The following is a 20130-nucleotide window of genomic DNA, read 5'->3' as shown; positions in this document are numbered from 1 at the left end:
AAAATGAGGAAGAACTTCTTTCCTGTGTGGGTGACTGAGCACTGGAACAGATTGTCCAGAGAGGGTGTGGAGTCTCCCTCACTGGAGATATTCCACAACCATCTGGACACAATCCTGTGCCATGTGCCCTCGGATAACCCTGCTTAAGCAGGAAGGTTGGATCAGATGAGCCACTGTGGTCCTGAGGCAGGGATTAACTCAACAACTCAAATAGTTATGAAGTGGTATGTGTTTATTCCAGCACTGGGGTGCATGGGAGGTGGCTCCTCCAAAAGCATGCACACCTCAGCAGCACTTCACTGGGTTTATATTAGGTTACAGGTTACATATGCATGAAGTTACACAAAGTCCCTATACATATTCATTACCTATCCCCACTTCGTATTATAATGAGCTCAAAGTTAATTTAAATGGGATGAAGTAAAAGTTTTCCTCAGATGAAGTAAAAGTCTTCCTCAGATGAAGTGAGAGCCTTCCTTGGGCTTGAACTTTTCACCTTGCCACCTTGCGCATGCTCCCTTGGTTCTTGGTCCAAGTCCAAACCTTAGAGCTGACTTGAGCTAGTTCTGGGGTCCGAGAGCAGGATGTTCGGTCACAGTGGGTAATTTTTATCAATTATTTGGCCTTCTTTTCTGTATCCTCCCTTCTGCTAGGCAGGCACAAAATCATTAAGCAAATGAGATGATATTATTTTCAGCAAGCAGCTCCTAGTAAATCATTATCCAACCTCTGGCCTCCTAAATCAGTTCCAGAAGATTATTATCCAACTTCTAGCCTCCCTAAATCAGTAACTTCTAGCCCCCTAAATCAGTCCCTTCCAACCTGAACCATTCTGTGATTGTGTTATGGAGAGGGACTTGTTATACAGGCACATAGTGAGAGGACAAGGGGCAATGGCTTTAAACTGAGAGTAGGTTTAGATTAGTTATATAGAAGAAATTCTTTACTTGGAGGGTGGTGAGGCACTGGAACAGGTTGCCCAGAGAAGTTATGGATGCCCAATGCCTGGAAGTGTTCAAGGCCAGGTTTGATGGGGCCCTTAGCAACCTGGTCTAGTGGAAGGTGTCCCTGCCCGTGGCAGGGGGTGGAACTAGATAATCTTTCAGGTGCCTTCCAACCCAAACCATTCTATGATTTCATGATTCTATGATTCTATGAAATATTCAGTACAACTTTATAATTACCATAAAAATAACACAGCAGGACACACTAAGTCATTTGGAAGACAGAGCAGAGGGGACAGACACAACTGAAAAGAATTTGGGGTATGAGCAATAGTGGGGCCTTTCCTAGTTATTAATAATTGACAGACACTGCTCTCCACCTGTAACCCTTGCTATATTTAACTTAAGGCCTTAATACATCAAGGAAAAGATGTAGATAGCCGGATTGTTGCATTCAAAATAAATATCAGTGGTATTTAACATCTTACCTACACATTCTCATTCCTATTATCAAAAGTTATTATTGATTCCAGAATGACTTTTGCTTTTATATGTCCTTCACATATATCCGTAGCTCTGTAGGCTATTGTTGTACAGTTAAATAGTTCCTAGCTAGCTCCAGTACTTTTCCTTACCTTTTCCCTACCTTGATGGGCAGAAAGGCAAAACACATTCCAGAGGCTCCAAGCCCTGGGGGTCCAAGGCCCCTACCTTATCTTGGTTCTAGAAAAGAAAAACATTGCTAGAAAAATTTATTCTTGTAAGCAAGAATGTAGCTTATTTCAGAAAACAAGGGTTTTTTACAAGTAATGTAGTGAATCACCATCATGTTCAGATCAAATCCAAAGCTCTACTGATAATCTAGAGAAACTACATTTAGTGATTCTTGTTCATACTTCATATTTAACAGTAATAATGATGCCTTTAAGACTTGGAAATAAAACAACACACTTTCGAGACAATATTAGTATAGGAGGTAATATAAAGGCTGGTCTTTAATTGGAGGCCTCGAAGGGGCAGATATGGAGAAATGCCCCCCCCCCCCGGAGTGAATACAATTTTATAAGTTTAGCAAATTAGCATAATTGACAAAAATCCCCAATTAGAAGCACAGGTGATGAAGTAATTCCCCCCATTTGGTTCCACCTCTTCTGTAGCCCCCCTTTAGATAGGAACTAAACTTTGTTTATGAAAATGTGTCTCAATGAGCTGGTTTCAATTTGGACTTCCCAGAGCATCTAACCTTGGACCCCCAGCTTGGAGCCTCTGGAATGTGTTTTGTCTTTCTGCCTATCAGGGTAGGTTAAAGGTAAGGAAAATTACTGGAGCTAACTAGGAACTAAACAACTATATAAAAATGGAGCTATGAATATATATGAAGGAAATATAAAAGCAAAAATCATTCTGGCATCACTATTAACTCAAAAATTATTTGAGTTGAAGTATTAATTCCCCAATTCCACTACTACTATGTATGATTACATAATACCTTTTATTTTATGATCTAAAAAAATCACTTTAATGTGGCTAGCACAGGTCTTTCCCATGAGAATTTCTTTTGTGTTTTATAAATAAAGATAAAGTTTGGATGTTATTAAAAACAGTGTCCCAAGATCTGGACGGTGCAGGCCTGGCCAATCAGGCCTAGGGGGAGGTTTCTGACTGACCAATCTGGGTGACCTTTGAAAACTCTATATATATGATGAAATCAAAACAATAAAGGTCTTTCCTTCTTGCCACTGAGAACTGGCTTCTTTACTCTGCTAGCGGCTCAACAGCGACACTTTAACACAAATATGCAATTACTCTATTTCTGTTATATTTTACACTTGATAAAACAGTGCCACAGAGAGAGCATAAGACCACACAGTAAACAAATGGCAAAAAAAGATCCCAGATAGTCCCAGACATCTTCTCAACCAGTCTGGGCTTTGTATAGCTTGTGTAAATGAATTCAATGCACTTACCTTCTGCTTTGAAAATATAGGAATAATCTTGGCTTATAAGAAAAATATGTCAGACAGTGATTCAGATGCACTGTTCTATGTAATTAAATGTATTCATTGAATGAAATAGAGTGCTGCCCTAAATAAGTTGTGTACAAAGTTTCTGCAGTGATTATAGGGAGCCAGAAAAAGCATTAAAATAGTTATAAACAATATTTCATTTTCCAAACTACAAGCACATTCTGTTTTTCAACTAATTCAGTTTAGAATTTTTGCTGGTTTATTTTGCCTTTTAAATGTTAACTTTCTTCAGTTTGGGTAATAAAGATGTACTAGTCTGTTCTAAATCTGATTTTTAACACATACAATTCCTTCTCACTTATTTTGAAAAATGTAACTGCTACATATTTTAGGTTTTCTACAAAACTTAAAATAGAAGAAACTTCAAAGTTCCATATTTGGCTTCTTAAATGTTGCTTTATGGTTTTCATTGAGGTTTTAAGATTTAGGATATCTTCAGAGCAAAACAAAACAAATTCTAGAAAAAGAATCCAATGGTTATAAATTTTGCATATTTGAGCCAATAATGTTTAATACTATCCCTGATACATGAAGTGTTTTCTGTACAGTTCTATACACAATATTTCCCACTCTTTCATACTCAGAGTAATTTGGGTTTTTTTGAAAGACAAGTTTATCACCCTAGATCATAATAAATCCATGGGAATCCATGAAGAAAAGTTCTTCTGACAAACAGGTCAATTAAGAAAGAAATATTAAAGTCTTTAAAAAGGAACTCAACTACTTCAGAAAAGGACTGGTGTCTTATTCAGAAGTACTGAGAGTTTTGCAAGTTACTTGTTTTACAAGAATACTAAGAAGATATTTTGCTTTGCTTTCCATGAAAAAAGTAGTTGACTCAGAATATGAAATGAAAGTCCTGAAAAGACCAGGGTTCTCTGATATTTCTTGAATATATTTATAAAGCAATTTTTTATGGTTCAATTTGTGATTGCATATTATAAATGTTAATTTCATTCAAAATGTTTTATTATGAGGGTTTATTTTTGCTAAGAAATTCATGGAATGGTCAATTTTACTGAGCTTCTTTACTCCACTTTAGTATTTCCAAAAAAGTGACACATCTGAAGCATTTTTACCAATCCCATAAAATGAAAATTAAAATCACTGACATTTCCCCCCCCAAATGTCTTGTCAAAACAAAATGGTTGCACTTATAAAAAGAATGGAAGGATTAAAACCAGAAAAATACTCTTCACAGAGAATTTTAAATTCCTATTTAAATAGGCATCATAGGAATCTTAATTTAAAATTTTTAAAAGGCCACAAAACCTTAACAATAAATAATGTGTACTTTTCCTTCCCACCTTGACCTGTCATCCCCTCAATCACTAATCACTCACAGAAAAATGCTGAGTATACTGATGCCTTATTGGCTAAGTAAAATATGAAGTAGACACAGCAGTAAAGGGAAAAGGGTATGACCTTGGTTTTAATCGGATCCTAGGTGCACACTCGCCAAAGGTGGAAACACACCAAGAGCACTCTACGTACCACATGTATACAATTTTTTATGGACTTTAAAAATTAGCATATCTACCTAAAATTCCCCAATAAGAAATTTAATAAATGAAGTAATTGTCTCCCTCTTCTAAGTATTCCCTCCCCAGATGAGACTACAGCTTAGTTTACAAAAACATGTTCCAGAGAGGAGTTTCCGTCCAAGGTTGGAGACTCTAGTTTTGAGATAGTATGAATATTTCATTTTCCCGCCCTGGAGAACCCCCAAACTAAGCTCAATATCAGACTACAAGAGTTATAAACATGTGGGGCTGAGGTACAAGGAGTGTTTGTGAAGGGTAAAAGGAGAGGGAAAGGGTATAAAAATGTATAAAAAGGGTATAAAAAGAAAGGACAAAAATCATCAGGCATCAATACTCAAACCAACCATTATAATTTTAAAAAATTAAACTTTGCATTCAAAAAAGAGCAATGCATTCAGTCTTAAAGATCAAAAACCCTAGATGGCTAGTGAATTTTCTATAAAAGAAGCAAGAATGCATTGAAAAGAGCATTAAATTGAACATTTGTTAATTTTTGAAGCATATGTTATGTTCTTTCAAATATTATATAGTGGAAAAATTATCATTGTTAGCTTTGGACAAGTATGAGTTCACCTAAGTGACACAAAGGTGTAGCAACAGAAAAGCCACGTGAAAACCACAGATGTTAAAAGACATTTTAAAGATTACTGATGTGAAAGTAGTTCTAATTTAGAAATTCTGAACCTCTTTTTATTTCTCAATTATATGTGGAAATGAGGCCAATGTTAGGTAGAAATAGAGCAAACACTTCCAGAGAAGTCTTGTTCAGATTTATGGCCAAAGCTCCACATTAAAGAATAAAGTGTGTACCACAGAAATACACAAAGCAATCTTTGTTCAGAAAGGATTCTATTATTTATTCATCAAGCATATCATGCTATAAAAATTTGATTTCCAGGAAATCAAAATTCTAGAGAGTAAAGTTTTGTCCCTCTGCCCATCATTCTCATCGTAAATCCCTTATTCACATTGTCCTCTTAATATTCAAATACAAGCATAGGGCTTTCCACTAAAAGGAAGTGGTTTCAGCTACTAAAACTGAAGACCAAATAATAAATTGATCAATCAAATACAAAATCCTACTGATTTTACAGAGAAATGGATTTTAAAACAGATGCCTGTGATAGTCATCAAGAGCAAAATAGGCATTGGTGAGCAACACACTGCAAAATAAATCTACAGCCCATTTAACAGGGAACAAGACTAGTAAATGACAGACTCCTTCCTCTGGCTAAGAAACCATTAGCCTATTTTTTCATCTAAGCCCATTCAAACTAGCAGGACCCTAACCCTGGATTTGCCAGACTGTCTCCCACTTCCCAGCACTGTCATTATTTTAACTTGATGTGAACAGCACACAAATTTGGTGCTTCCCACTTGACGCCAGCACTAGGGGTTCCAGGGGAGCTCAGGCAGCCAGGGCAGCTCCAGCAAGGAGAGGCAGTAGAACAGAGCCAGGCAGTGGGCCGGGGCAGAGCGCAGGGCCTCGTGCTGCCCGCTTCCCTGCAGTAGTCACCCCACTCATGGCTTCTTGCTGGCACAGACACGGTCCCATTCTCACTCACGTGTTTAGCAATTGCTTTTCCATCCATAGACAAGTGTGTGTGGGACAATGTGCTGCTGCCCATGTTCCAGTCATGGCCCGCTCCAGGTGAGCCCTGCCTGGGGGCCACAGGAAGGTGAATTGCCCCACTCCTCACAGCTTCCCACCCCGGGCTCCCCAGCATCGGCAAGCCAGCACATCGCTTCTGCCAACAGAGCCCCTGTTACCAAACAAGTTATATTTATGTAAGAAGTCTATGCAGCAGTGGGGGAAGATGATGGAAAATTCTTTTTAACTTTACACGATAGTGTATGATCCCTATATTAGTGGTTAATGCTTAGTTTTGTACCATACAGTGCTTAGTACAAATGCCAGCGATTACTGTGGCCTTAACTCCCTACATTTGTGACTAATAAGTCTTGTTCCAGTTAATGCTTCCTTATTTACTTGTATTAGTGATTAATATGTACTAGCAGATGTCTTAGTTTTGAGAACAAGAATTGTGTGTCAGAGCAAAGAATGATAAGAGAAGTACATTATGACTTGATATATTTGAGATACTCCCTAGGAGAAAATATTCATCATAAGATGCAGAACCATATCCAAACAAGTCCATGGAAATAATTAGAATATTTGCATGTATTCAGAAAATGTGATGCATATGTATTAGTTTCAGGAATATTACCTGGTCTGTTAGGGCATGCATGCTTTGAAGAGAATTCCCCATGCATCCAGTGCTGCTAATAATATCGGCTTTCTAACCTAGCAGATTGGTTGGAGAGTTTATTTCCCGGTTTTCAGTGACACCCCCGAGGAGCAGGATCGGTCTGACGGGGGGCCCCGCTGTGCCCACACTTCAGCGGCACCCGCAGCTCCCCTCCTCGCGGCCGGGAGCAACCATGGAGGGCGCTTCCCACGGCTGGAATGAGAGGCGAAGCCTTTTCCTACCGTCTGAATCCCTGGAAAGAGGAAGGTCAGAACATCTGTGATTTCTTCAAGCCGGGCCGGTGACTGGTCTCCACGGGGTAGGAGGCGCGGTCCATGGCTCGGCAGTTAGAGGTATGGCTCCGTGTCGAAGTAGCCGCGTTGCCCCACGTGAGCCCCGGTCAAGCAGAGGCCCCGCGAGGCAGGAGGTGGCGGCGGCGGGCCGGAGGGCTGCTGGTGCTGGAGGAACTGGTGCTGCCGCAACTATGACAGGTAGTGCCGCTCGTGCCGCCACAGATGCTTGGGGGCTTTGAGACTCCGGCTGCGGCCGGCGCAGTCGCTGCTGCCGGGAAGAGCGGACGAGCCACTGCCTCCACTGCGCTCTGCCTCCATGATGACTGCGGCCGGGGAGGTGGCGGACATCTTCCTTCTGCTCAGCGACGGGGAAAATGTACTGAAAAGTTGGTCAGCTCCTTCCCCTCGCCCGCGTGTGGGAGCGGCCGAATCCGCCCGGATACTCGGGAGGGGAGGCGGGGAAGAGGAGGGGGAAATAAGGGGAGAGGGGCTGGCTTCCCGCTCGGAAATATTTAATGCTGGACTGAAGCCAACGCGGGGGAGAGTGCAGCTGGTAGCAAGCTGCGATCAGCACGGAGAGTGCGCCCGGGGTGTGCAAGGGGGGAGAGGACACAGCGGAGAGCCCGGATCGGACGGGACCGACCTAGACCAGGGGAGGGCTGGGACTAGGACTAGGTTCTCCCTGCAGCTACTCCAGCCCGCTCCTCTCCCTTTCTGACGCCGAAGGAGCCGGCGGCACTACACTGTTGTTTTGCTACTGGCTGGACATGACTCCCTCCCAGAGGGAGTCGCCCTGCAAAGCGACCGCAGGTGGCAAAGTTGTTACACTCCAAGGAACCTAGAACATTGGGATGAGTTAAAAATGGGTTCTTACTCTGTAAACTCCCCATATCTTTGCCATATTAGGTTCAGAAATCGTCTGTTTCCCACCTTGAAATCTTCACCAGGTCTGCCATCTTCCCTGATGAATAAGCTTTCTCCTCTGCTAGAGCAAGACAGGCTATAAATCAATGCAAGATAGGTTTAATTATAGTGATGCTGAGCCTGCTGCTATAGAGAAGCTTTTGCATCCTAAACCATGAGTTTCAGGAGTTTGTAACTGCTGCAGAAAAAGAGTTTAAAGTTAAAAGTTACAGAGAAGGAACTTCATCCTAAAAAGCATTTTTAAAATTAGTTTTGCATTTCAAATTCTTTTGTGCTCATGTGCAGTCAAAAATCCAGAACCAAATGAAGTTTTTGCTTGATTTTTTTTTTAAAGTAGAATTTATATTTGTCGTGCTCAGTAATATTCTAAAAATCTGTCTCTGTCTCAGCTTAGAGACAAGTTTGGGAGAGAATGCTCAGGAATGAGTTTCCTCTAAAGAAAAGGGTTTCAGCAATCCTTTCCCACTGATAAGAAATGACTTTTTAGTAGATGAAAGTGGAAAAAAACTGTTTATTTGACAAACAAGGTGCCCACACAGCACGGGAGAAAAAAGTAATAACTGTTAGATACTGAACTGTCAGTATCTTTCCCTCCCCGCCCCCACCCACAGCAGAACAAAAAATAACCAAAATGCCAGGGGAAGGGAAAAAAAATCTCTGCCACGTGGAGAAAAGGAACAAAATGGTAGACGGCCTTTGTCTCAGGGGAGGGAAGAAGAGTCCAGGAAGCAGCTTGGGGAAAAGAAAACAGATGGGAACCTGGTGAACTCCAAGGTTGGTCTCCTCCTCACTGCAGACGAAGCTGGTGGATTTAGAGTTCTTTCTTTTAGTGGTTCAGCTTTTCCCGAGGCCTGGGCCAAGATGGGGTGTCCCCACGGCTTCCCCGCTGGTCTACACCAACTGGGTCCCGCTGATGGTCTGATTCTTGGACCAAAGCTAAGTTGAACAGTTCCAGAAGAAACCACAGAAGCCGACGGAGGATTACTGCTGCAGTCCAGGGAAAATCTTCTTGCCTCAGCAAACAAAAACCAAGCCAGCTAAAAGCAACAATGTAACACCTTTCTGGTCCACAAGCCGAGCACACGGGAGTGGGAGTCTAAACAAAGCCTGCACCAGAGTTCTCCTGGCTCCTGCCCCTCCCACGGACTAGCCTTAAAGCTACAGGACCCATTTCTGGGCATAAAGCATATAATCAGGAATAGAGTATCATTATAAAATCACCCCAAGACATTCCACCCCTTATTCCATATCATCGGTTTAATGCCCAAACTAATACATTTCAACTCTAAACACACACAAGAATGCATATATACATATAACTATATAAAAAGAGTGGCAGTGACATTTAGCAAGCAGTGGTATATAGGCATTCCAACATTACAGACAGTTCTCACCCAAGATCAAATCCTCCTGAAGTACATACCGGGTCTCCCCATCCCTCTGAATTACCCACCACGTGCAACCTGGTTCCTGAGCAAAGACAACCCCACGGAGGGGTTTGTCTTTATTCAAGGCAGAATTAATTCAAACATTCTTCCCTAACAGACCTTTGACATGTACTACTGGGACCTTGTCTCTGCCTATTGTATGCAGGGGTTCAGATTGGGCAGGGCCTGCTCGGTTAGTGGAGCCTCAGGTGTTAACTAACCAGGTGGCCTTTGCTAAAAGCAGCTCCCAATTTTTGAAAGTCCCCCCTCCCAATGCCTTCAAAGTGGTTTTAAGCAGACCATTGCATCATTCCACTTTGCCAGCAGCTGGTGCATGAAAAGGAATGTGGTATGCCCACTCAATGCCATGTTCCCTAGCCCAGGTGTTTATGAGGCTATTTTTGAAATGAGTCACGTTGTCAGACTCAATTCTATTGGTGGTACCATGCCTCCAAAGGACTTGTTTTTCAAGGCCCAGGATGGTGTTACAGGCAATGGCGTGAGGCACAGGGTAGGTCTCCAACCATCCTGTGGTGGCTTCTACCATTGTGAGCATGTAGCGCTTGCCTTGGTGGGTTTGGGGCAGTGTGATGTAATTAATCTGCCAGGCCTCCCCATACTTATATTTGGATCACCTTCCCCCATATCACAGGGGCTTCACTCACTTGGCCTGCTTGATTGCAGTGTACATCTCACAGTCATGAATAACTTGGGAGATACTGTCCATGGTTAAATCTACCCCTCAGTCTCATGCGCACTTATAGGTGGCATCTCTACCCTGATGGCCTGAGGGATCATGGGCTTATTGAGCTAGGAACAAGTCTTCCTTGTGTTGCCAATCCAAATTTATCTGTGACACCTCTATCTATGCAGCCCGATCCACCTGTTCATTTTTTCGGTGCTCCTCATTAGCCCGACTCTTGGAGACGTGGGCATCTACGTGGCAGACCTTTACAGGTGTGTTGGTTTTGCTTAGCCCAGAGCATCAGCAAGGTATCTTTAGCATCTAAGAGAAATTTAAACCCTTCAAACGCTGTTGTGGTAGGCCTGAAGAAATGTCTGAAGGGTTGGGAGAAGGCGTACCCCAGTGCTCATGAGTTGGTTTTTCTTGGCCCAGTTTTTGCTAGTGGGTGGAGAGTGTACAAAGATGGCTTCTGTGTGTCCCGTGTGAATGTTCTAGAAGTTTTTCACCATGTCCAGCAGAGCCAAACTCTGATGGCTCTGAAGATGATGGACACGCTGCTGGCCAAGTCTGGGCCAATTAGAGACTTTAGTTGCACCTCTGTGAAAACATATTTAAGAAGAAATCAAAACAATGTGAGCATGCACCTCTTTTTAGCTAGAGGAGGAGGAGGTGAGAATATGAGAGGGGAAAACAACATGGAGACACCAAGGTCAGCGAAGAAGGTGGGGGAGGAGGTGCTCCAGGCACCAGAGCTGAAAACCCTATGCTAGCTGTGGTGAAGACCATGGTGGGAGCAGGTGGTCCCCCTGCAGCCCATGGAGTCCATGGGGATGCAGAGATCCACCCACAGCCCGTGGGGAGGTGCCCATGCCAGGGGAGCAGGTGGATGCTCTCTGAGGTGGCTTGGACTCCTTCATAGTCTGCCAGGATTTCCTTCTCTGTTGGAGTGTAGTTGGCTTCGGACACTGTAGCTTCAGCTCCAAAATCCCAGTGGTCAACCTCGAGTCTTGCCAGGTACCTTCTTCCAAAGGCTCCAGGACAGACCATTGCCCCCGGCTGCAGACTAGAGCATGTTCTTCACCTCTGATCCTGTCCTGACTGGGCCAAGGGCTACGGCATGAGCAATCTCCTGCTTGATCTGGGCGAAGGCTTGTTGCTGTTGTGGACCCCAGTGGAAATCATTCTTCTTGTGGGTAACCAGGTAGGGAGGGCTCACAATCTGGCTGTACTCCGGGATGTGCACCCTCCAGTGTCACTGTTGAACCGCTAGCAGAGAGAAAGAGTCAGGCTCTCCAATGTGGCAAAAATCTAATTTTATTAATTAATTCCAACTTATATAGACTTTCACAGATTGTCCGGATTGGGTCAGTTCAAAACCTCCCCCTAAGCCGATTGGCTAGGCTTGAACCACCTATGTTTCCAGAGACCGTTTCAATAACATCTAAATTTTATCTTTGTTTATAGAACACAGGAAGAAGAGAAAAAATTCCCATGGGAAGAATCTGTGCTTGCCACACTGCAGAAACCTATAGCGCCTAGGAAAGTTTGCATTTCCTTCTTGTTGGTTGGTGGAGACATCGCTGTGATCTTATTGATGACCTCAGTAGGAATCTGTCGCTGTCCATCTTGCCACTTCACCTCCAGGAACTGGATCTCTTTGTCAGGCCCCTTGACAGTAATGAGTTGGGCTGTGAAGCACCCTTTGAACATACCAGAAACTCTTGTATGACACAGGTGGGGATGTGTGGCTAGCACAGGTTTTTCCCATGAGAAATTTTCTTGTGTTTTATAAATAAAGATAAAGTTTGGATGTTGTTGGAACAGTGTCCCAGAACTTGGACAGTGCAGGCCTGGCCAATAAGGCCTGGGGGAAGGCTTCTGACTGACCAATCTGGGTGACTTTTGAGAACTCTATATATGTGATGAAATCAAAACAATAAAGGTCATTCCTTCTTGCCACTGAGAACTGGTGCCTTCATTACTCTGCTAGCTGCTCAACAGCGACATCTGGTGACCACCGACGTGTACTGCGTTCAATTGCAGGTACGCGGCAGTCTTGCCCCCGGGCCCGACCCCCACCCCGCCTGCCCTGAGGTATGGCTGATTCTGATACGGACATGGACCCCCCCGTTCCTGCCGATGGGCTCTTGCGGGCCTTTTTGGAGGTCTCTGAGGATGACCCTGCGTCCGATCAGTCGCCGCGGGTCGCTCGGGCTTTGTTGGACTGGGTCGCGGGCCACGTGTCCCGGGCCGTTTGGGATGTGGCGCTGGACTGTGATTTTTGGTTTGTGGTCGGCCGCGCTTTGGTCATGGAGTGGATGCGGGGTGATCGATCTACGGTCCACTTCCATGGGGTTTGGAGAGACATTTGGGACGCGTTGGAAGGGCAGGCGTTCTATGACTCGCAGCTATCGGCTTGCGCGGGCGTGGAGCCCCTGCTCTCGGCCGTGGGGCGGAGTGTGAAGGACGCGCCGACCCAGACGGATTCTGACGTCCCGTCCCTGGTGGCGGATGCGGCTGCGAGGCCTCAGTTTGTTTCTCCAGCTGACCTACCGAAGCGCACTTATGTCCACCCGACGGAGCAGCTGGCCGGGTTGCACAGGGATGGAGGATCGCGGGCCGGCTCTGACACGGCCGCCGCGCAGGTCCCCCCGCCTCTGCCGCCGCGATGTGCGCAGCCTCAGAAACCCCCCCCTCCCCTGCGGAATGGCGCCGGGCTGCCCCTCCCCCATGGGCAGCCGGGATGTGCGGCGGGGGCTGGTGGGGTGGGGGTGGGGAGTGCTGCGGAGGACCGGGAGTCCCAGCTGCTCGCTTTGGCTGCGGGCCAGCCGCTTGCGGCTGCGGAGGTTCCGGCTCCGGATTTGCCGGTGGTTTCGGCCGGCGCGGGGGTTTCCGCGCGGGCGGCGGCCGGCTCGAGAGAGGCCGGCGTTTTGCCGAGCCCGCCCGGCGCGCCGGCGGCGCAGCCCCGGGCCGCGGTGGCCGCGGGTGCGGCCGGTCCCGTGGCGTCGGGGTCGTGTGAGCAGGCGCCGGCTCAGCCGCCGGCTGCGGCCGGGGCCCGGCAGTCGGGGTCACTCCCCGGGGCGGTCGTGGGGCCGGAGGGGGAGCCGCCGGCGGGCGGTGCTTCCGCCGCGGGGGCTTTGATTGGCGTTCCCGCTGGTGCGGGGCCGACCCGGCTTCCCTGCGGCTCGGCGGACGTGGCGTCCGTGCCGGGCGCGATGGTTTTTCCTCCGCTTTCGTTTTTCCATGATTTGCTGGCCGAAGTGGCTGAGATTCGGCAGCGGATGGAGGTCTGTTCGTGCAGGCCCCACGGTCCGTGTGGGGTTGCCCAGGGAGTCTATCCCCCGGGTTTCCGGGTGGGGTCTGGACTTCCTGGCGGCCCGACGGCCGGCTTGGTGCCGGCGGCAAGGGGCTGCTTTGGCCCCGGGCGGGTGCCGGTTCCCCTGTCGGGTTCTGTGGCAAGTGAGGCCCTGGCGCAGCGTGCTGGCGCTGTGCCGGCGGGCGTGGCCGGTGCGCCCGGCGGCGCGCCGGTGGCGCCGCCGTCTTCCTGCCCCTCCCCCGTCCCGGTCACCGCGCAGTTTCTTGGCGGGGACGCTGCCTCCGGCCGCTCGCCGTCCTTTGTGATGGGGAGTGCTGATTGCAAGCCCTGCTCCGACGACTCGGACGGTGATGAGGAGGGTTTTCTTCCTCCTGGGCGGAGGCTCGCGCGGGCGACGAGAAAGAAAGGGCATTGGGCTCTGTCGAACCCCTGGAGACGCCGTAACGGCATGGGGGTTTTTCGCCCGCGCGACCCCCTGCAGTTCTGGGAGTCGGTGAAGCAGGGTGCACTGGAGGCAGGGGACTGGGAACTTCTAGAGAAGATTGGATTGCCCAAACAGAAGGAGGGGTGCGAATCTGCTGTGGCAGGTTCAGATGGTGATGGCTTCCCTCAGGGGGACGCTCAGGCTTTTCCAGTGTATGTGCCTGGCCCAGATGCTATGGACACAAGGAACAGCCATTCCACCATCGCCTGGCGCGTGACAAATGACCTGGCGACCAAGGTCGCGACATTCGGGGTGTCTTCTCCGGCAGTGATGCAAGTTCTTAGAATGATAAATAGTGATTTGCTTGCTCCATTTGATATTATGTATCTGGCTCAGGTGCTGTTTCACCCCGTACAATACAGTGCCTTTGAGGACACTGGAAAGCGCTGGTCGAGGATCAGCTGCGGAAAAATGTGTCTTTGCCTGCCGAGGACCCTAGGCGCATGGTTGGGGTTGATGTCCTCATGGGTAAGGGACCTTTCTTCAACCCCAACGTTCAAGCTGCCTGGGATCCTCGGATCCTGGAGCAAGCCCAACAGCTCGGTATGGGAGCCATTTTGAAAACAATTGAGATGGTTGCCCCACAAACACGGTATACACAGATACGGCAGGGGCAATCTGAACTTTACATGTCATTTCTTGAGAAGCTGGCAGCAGCCTTGGAAAAGCAGGTTGATGATCCGTCCACGAGACAGATCTTGATGAAACACTTAGCAAGGGACAATGCCAATGACGAATGTAGAAGGATCATCAATGCCTTACCGGGGGATCCTTCTGTGCAGGAGATGATGCGAGCTTGTGCCAGGGTGCAGTCCAAAAATCAGGGAAAAGTCGCCTTGGCTGCATTTTTGTCCTCAGATCAGGGACCCGCTGATCAGGATAAAAAACAGCCCAAATACGGGAACAAACGGAAACGGGTCAAATCTAAACAGAAAGATAATTCCGGGAAGAAGGGAAATTCAGGGACCGAGACTCCTCAGTGCAAGAGGTGTGGTAGGCCAGGTCACACTTCAGACTACTGCAGGTCACAGTACCATGTAGATGGTCGACCCCTGTCGGGAAACGTGATGAGGGGTGCAAAAAGGGGGATTTGCCCCCCATCACAACAGTTCCCCCAGAACAAGGTGATGGCCCAGGCTTACCCGGTCAATGTGGAGGAGGCACCAAAGGCTCAGCCCGAGTCAACGCCTACACCGCAGCAACAGTCGTCTTAGAATCTGACGATGCCCACAGGGTTCCCTTGGAGGTGGATGGTTCCCTGGATCAGGGAACCAGTGCACTGCTTATGGCAGGGCCTGAGGCCACTAGCCAAGGAATCCTGGTTCTTCCAGAGTTCATAGATGCTGGTTTCAAGGGCCAAATTCACGCTACGGTTTCCACTCCTGATCCTCCTGTCACCATTCCTGCACACACTTGTCTTGCTCACTTGTTGCCTTGTGAGTCTCCTGTTCCCAGGGTAGACCAGCAAGTTGGCGGAGGTGACGGCACTGAACTGCCAGGACTTCCGCAGGTCTACTGGGCTGCATCTATCTCCAATGAGTCACCACAGATGACATGTACCCTCATCATGCCAAAAGCACGTCCACATCGAGTTCGAGTCCGAGGTTTGATCGATACAGGTGCTGATGCAACGATCCTTTCCGCTGCTTCGTGGCCTCCTACGTGGCCTTTGTGCCCAGTGGGACTGAATATCGCGGGGTTGGGGGGAACAACGCAGAGTCGATTGAGTAAGCGACCTGTGTTGGTGAAGGATCCAGAGGGACACACGGCCTCCATTCGGCCTTATGTCACTCCAGCTCCAGTGAACCTCTGGGGACAGGACGTGTTGGCAGCTTGGGGGGTGCGGATCACGACAAATTTTTGATAGGGGTCACTGTGTGCAAGGGCGCACCATATTCCATGCTGTCTTTACGATGGCTGACAAAAACACCAATATGGGAACCACAGTGGCCCTTGCCGAAAGACAAATTAGTCGCCCTTTGTCAGCTGGTTCAGGAGCAACTGAAACAGGGACACATAGAACCTTCTACCAGTCCCTGGAATACCCCAGTTTTTGTGATTAAGAAAAAATCGGGGAAATGGAGACTGTTGCAAGATCTCCGGAAAGTCAATGCAGTGATGGAAAGTATGGGGAGTTTACAGCCTGGCATGCCTTCACCCACGATGATTCCCACTGAGTGGGAAATTTTGATCGTTGATTTAAAGGATTGTTTTTTTACAATCCCTTTGCACCCCAATGACAGACCAAAGTTTGCCTTTACTGTGCCTGCAATTAACAATGCGGAGCCTGTATAGCGGTTTCAATGGAAAGTGTTACCTCAGGGCATGAAAAATAGCCCGACTATCTGTCAATGGTATGTCGCGCAGGCCTTATCCGGACTTTGTGAGCAGTTTCCTGAGGCACTCTGCTACCATTATATGGATGATATCCTGGTGGCAGCAGCCACCCAGGATGAGTTGCGGAGGTTACAGCCTCGACTGCTCGATGCCTTGCATTCCTATGGGTTGCAAGTTGCTCCGGAAAAGGTTCAACAACAGCCTCCTTGGAAATATTTGGGAGTCAAAATTTTGGATCGAACCATACAGCATCAAGAGGTGCAGTTCTCAGACTCTATTAAGACTCTGAATGATGCTCAAAAATTGCTAGGCATCATCAACTGGTTATGCCCATATTTGGGACTGACCAATGCACAACTTTCCCCACTTTTTAATATTTTAAAGGGGGACTCTGACCTAAACTCACCTCGACAATTGACTCCCGAGGCGCGACGAGTGCTGAACGAAGTGCAGCAAGCTGTTTCCGCTCATCAGGTTTATCGAGTGGACCCCTCTACTGATATCACTGTTTTCATTACTGCTCCAGACCTCCAACCTACAGGTATCATTGGCCAGTGGAACAAACAATGGGATGATCCTTTGCACATCCTGGAATGGGTCTTTTTGCCCCATCAGCCAAAAAAGACAGCACCCACATTGTTCGAATTGATAGCCTGCCTGATAATTAAATGCCGATATCGGTGTTTACAATTGATGGCAGCTGATCCCGCAACGATTGTTGTCCCAGTACCACGGGACAATTTCGAATGGAGTCTTGCTAATAGCGCTCCTTTGCAAAGTGCACTGCAAAAGTTCTCAGGGCAGATTGCTTATCATCTGCCCAGTCACAAATTGCTGCAGTTGGCAAATTCGGTCAATCTCATGTTGCGGCCAAAGAACAGCCGGGTGCCGGTCCATGGACCCACCGTCTTTACGGACGGTTCTGGGAAAACAGGAAAGGCCATTGTTACCTGGAAGGAAGGATCTGAGTGGCAGGTGCTTAAAGGCCACAAGACAGGCTCTGCTCAACTGATTGAATTGAAGGCAGTTGCCATGGCTTTTCAGCGGTTCTCTCAGGTGCCTTTGAATTTGGTCACCGACTCTGCTTATGTAGCAGACATAACCAAACGTTTGGATTGCTCACTTCTAAAAGAAGTCAATAACGCGACTCTGTTTTCGCTATTGCGAACCCTGTGGAAGGCGATTCAGGCTCGAGTGCATCCATATTATATTCTGCACATTCGAAGCCACACCAATTTACCAGGCTTTTTAACAGAAGGCAATGCCAGGGCTGACATGTTAGCCAACCCTGCATGGGTGGCACCTCAGCCTGACAAAATTGCACAAGCCAAGGCATCGCACAATTTCTTTCATCAGACTGCACATACCCTGCAGAAGCAGTTTCAATTGACGCCAACTGAGGCTCGTGACCTTGTCAGTGCTTGTGCTGATTGCCACGGACTCGCTGCACCTCTGCCATCGGGGGTGAACCCCAGAGGTCTAAAGGCCTTGCAGCTGTGGCAGACGGATGTGACACACATTCCAGAATTTGGCCGAGTCAAGTATGTGCATGTGTCTGTTGACGCTTTCTCCTCAACTATGTGGGCGACTGCCCATACTGGAGAAAAAAGTCACGATGCCATTGCCCATTGGAAATTAGCCTTCTCAGTCTTGGGGGTGCCAGCCACTGTGAAAACCGACAATGGTCCTGCCTACGCCTCGCAGAAGACGCGGCAGTTTTTGCACCTATGGGGTGTAGACCATACGTTTGGTATTCCGCATTCTCCTACTGGCCAAGCCATTGTGGAACGCGCTCATGGTACTCTAAAGCGTGTCTTGGAAAGGCAAAAAGGGGGAATGCATGGGGAAACACCACAGAGTCGATTGGAGAAAGCTTTGTACACAATCAATCATCTTACGGTGCCACCAAACTCGAATAATCCTGTGATTTTGAACCACTTTCTCTCATTGCAGTCATCAGGCGAGTTGCGTTTGCCCCGGGCGAAGGTATGGGTACGGAACCTACTTACTAACACCTGGGAAGGCCCTCATGATCTTATTGCTTGGGGTCGAGGGTATGCTTGCGTCTCCACAGATACTGGGGTACGATGGCTGCCTGCAAAATGCGTCCGCCCTGACCTGCGGCTCCCGAGACAGAACCAGCAACCTCAAAATGATGACCAGAATGCCGAACACCAACCGAGTGATCCTTCTGATGATGACCAAGAAGCCGGTCCATCCACAAGCAGAGACTGAAACTCATTCATGGAGTCAGAAAGCAAGGACTTTGAAAGCATGTTTTGTTGAATTACAGATTTATATGTAGATTTAGTTTTATATATACTTTATCTAGGGTATTGCATGGGGCCTCCTTGACCATTTTAATCAGCATCTGGTTCGGGTTCTGTTCGGTGGCTGGCCACCTCCGGACAGACCCCTTGAGTTTCAACCAGGCTCTGTTTGGTAACTGGCCATTACCAAACAGATCCTTCATGCTGATCCACTGGGGCTCACAAGCAATGCCTTCTGTTCTTAAACAAAAAGGGGGAGCTGTGGCTAGCACAGCTTTTTCCCATGAGAAATTTTCTTGTGTTTTACAAATAAAGATAAAGTTTGGATGTTGTTGGAACAGTGTCCCAGAACTTGGACAGTGCAGGCCTGGCCAATCAGGCCTGGGGGAAGGCTTCTGACTGACCAATCTGGGTGACTTTTGCGAACTCTATATATGTGATGAAATCAAAACAATAAAGGTCATTCCTTCTTGCCACTGAGAACTGGTGCCTTCATTACTCTGCTAGCTGCTCAACAGCGACAGGGATGTCACTGTGGCCTAACCAAAGAGGGGGACAAGAGATAATCAGTCATCCTCTGATAGCCTTGGAACATTACTTGCCTGAATCATACTGAAAATTGATGACTAAAGCAAATCATGTTGTGACCCTATAAACAGAAGTCCTAAGTAAGGCTCTTTGAGTTCTCATGGACCACAGTGGGTTGTGCCAGCACTTCCCTCTGAGTGGGATGCCTCTCAGAGCTCATGAACTCTACAGTTCTCAGAGAACCATTGCCAAAAGCTGATAACAGGGCCTGAGCTGATATCCCCCCACTCCCTGAGGCTCAACCCTTCACCTGTTGAGAAGATGCAAAGGCGTTTGACATGAGCACTGAACTAGAGGGGAATTTTTCACAGGCATATACATTGTACATACCTTTTTATGTCTGTGTGTGCATTTATAATCTGATTTAAATACCCTATTGTCGCTGTCGAGCCACTAGCAGAGTAAAGAGGACCAGGTTCTCAATGGCATAAAAAAGTGTCTTTTATTATTTAATTCCAACTTATATAGACTTTTGAAAGGTCACCCAGATTGGTCAGTCCGAAACCTCCCCCTGAGCCAATTGGCCAGGCCTGAACTGTCCAAATCTTGAGACACTGTTTTTAATAACATCCAAACTTTATCTTTGTTTATAAAACACAGGAAAAAGAAAGAAGAGTTCCCATGGGAAAGGTCTGTGCCAGCCACACCCTATAGCAAGTATAGTATGAATATTGCCATCTCAGATCTATAATTAAGTTACTGCTGTGCTTTTAATAAATCCTATTGAATCATTTTGTGAATGTTAAATTTGTCAATGATTAAGTGCTGCTAAAATCATTTAGACATGAACCATTGACCAAGTCAATTCAGAGGGCTGGATCACCTCTCCTATTAAGACAGGCTGAGACAGCTGGGGTTGTTCAGCATGCAGAAGGCTCCAGGGAGACCTCCTTGAGGCCTTTCGGTACCTTACAGGTGCTTATAAAAAGGAGGAGAGGGACTTTTTATATGGGCATAGTGGTAGGACAAGGGGGAACAGTTTTAAACTCAGGGAGGGCAGGTTTAGATCAGATATTAGGAAGAAATTCTTTACTCAGAGGGT

At 47.2% G+C, this 20130-nt stretch overlaps 1 long non-coding RNA gene across 1 annotated transcript in view; it reads right to left on the bottom strand.

Moving 5' to 3' along the window:
* LOC146425414 (uncharacterized) overlaps window positions 1-20130 on the bottom strand; it is a 442571-nt gene that overhangs the window by 66400 nt on the left and 356041 nt on the right. The gene's annotated exons all lie outside the window — the stretch shown is intronic.

The sequence above is a fragment of the Lichenostomus cassidix genome, chromosome W (assembly GCF_008360975.1).
Source record: "Lichenostomus cassidix isolate B80296 chromosome W, HeHo_3.0, whole genome shotgun sequence".
NCBI lineage: Eukaryota > Metazoa > Chordata > Aves > Passeriformes > Meliphagidae > Lichenostomus > Lichenostomus cassidix.
This window is presented reverse-complemented; position numbering and strand designations above follow the sequence as displayed.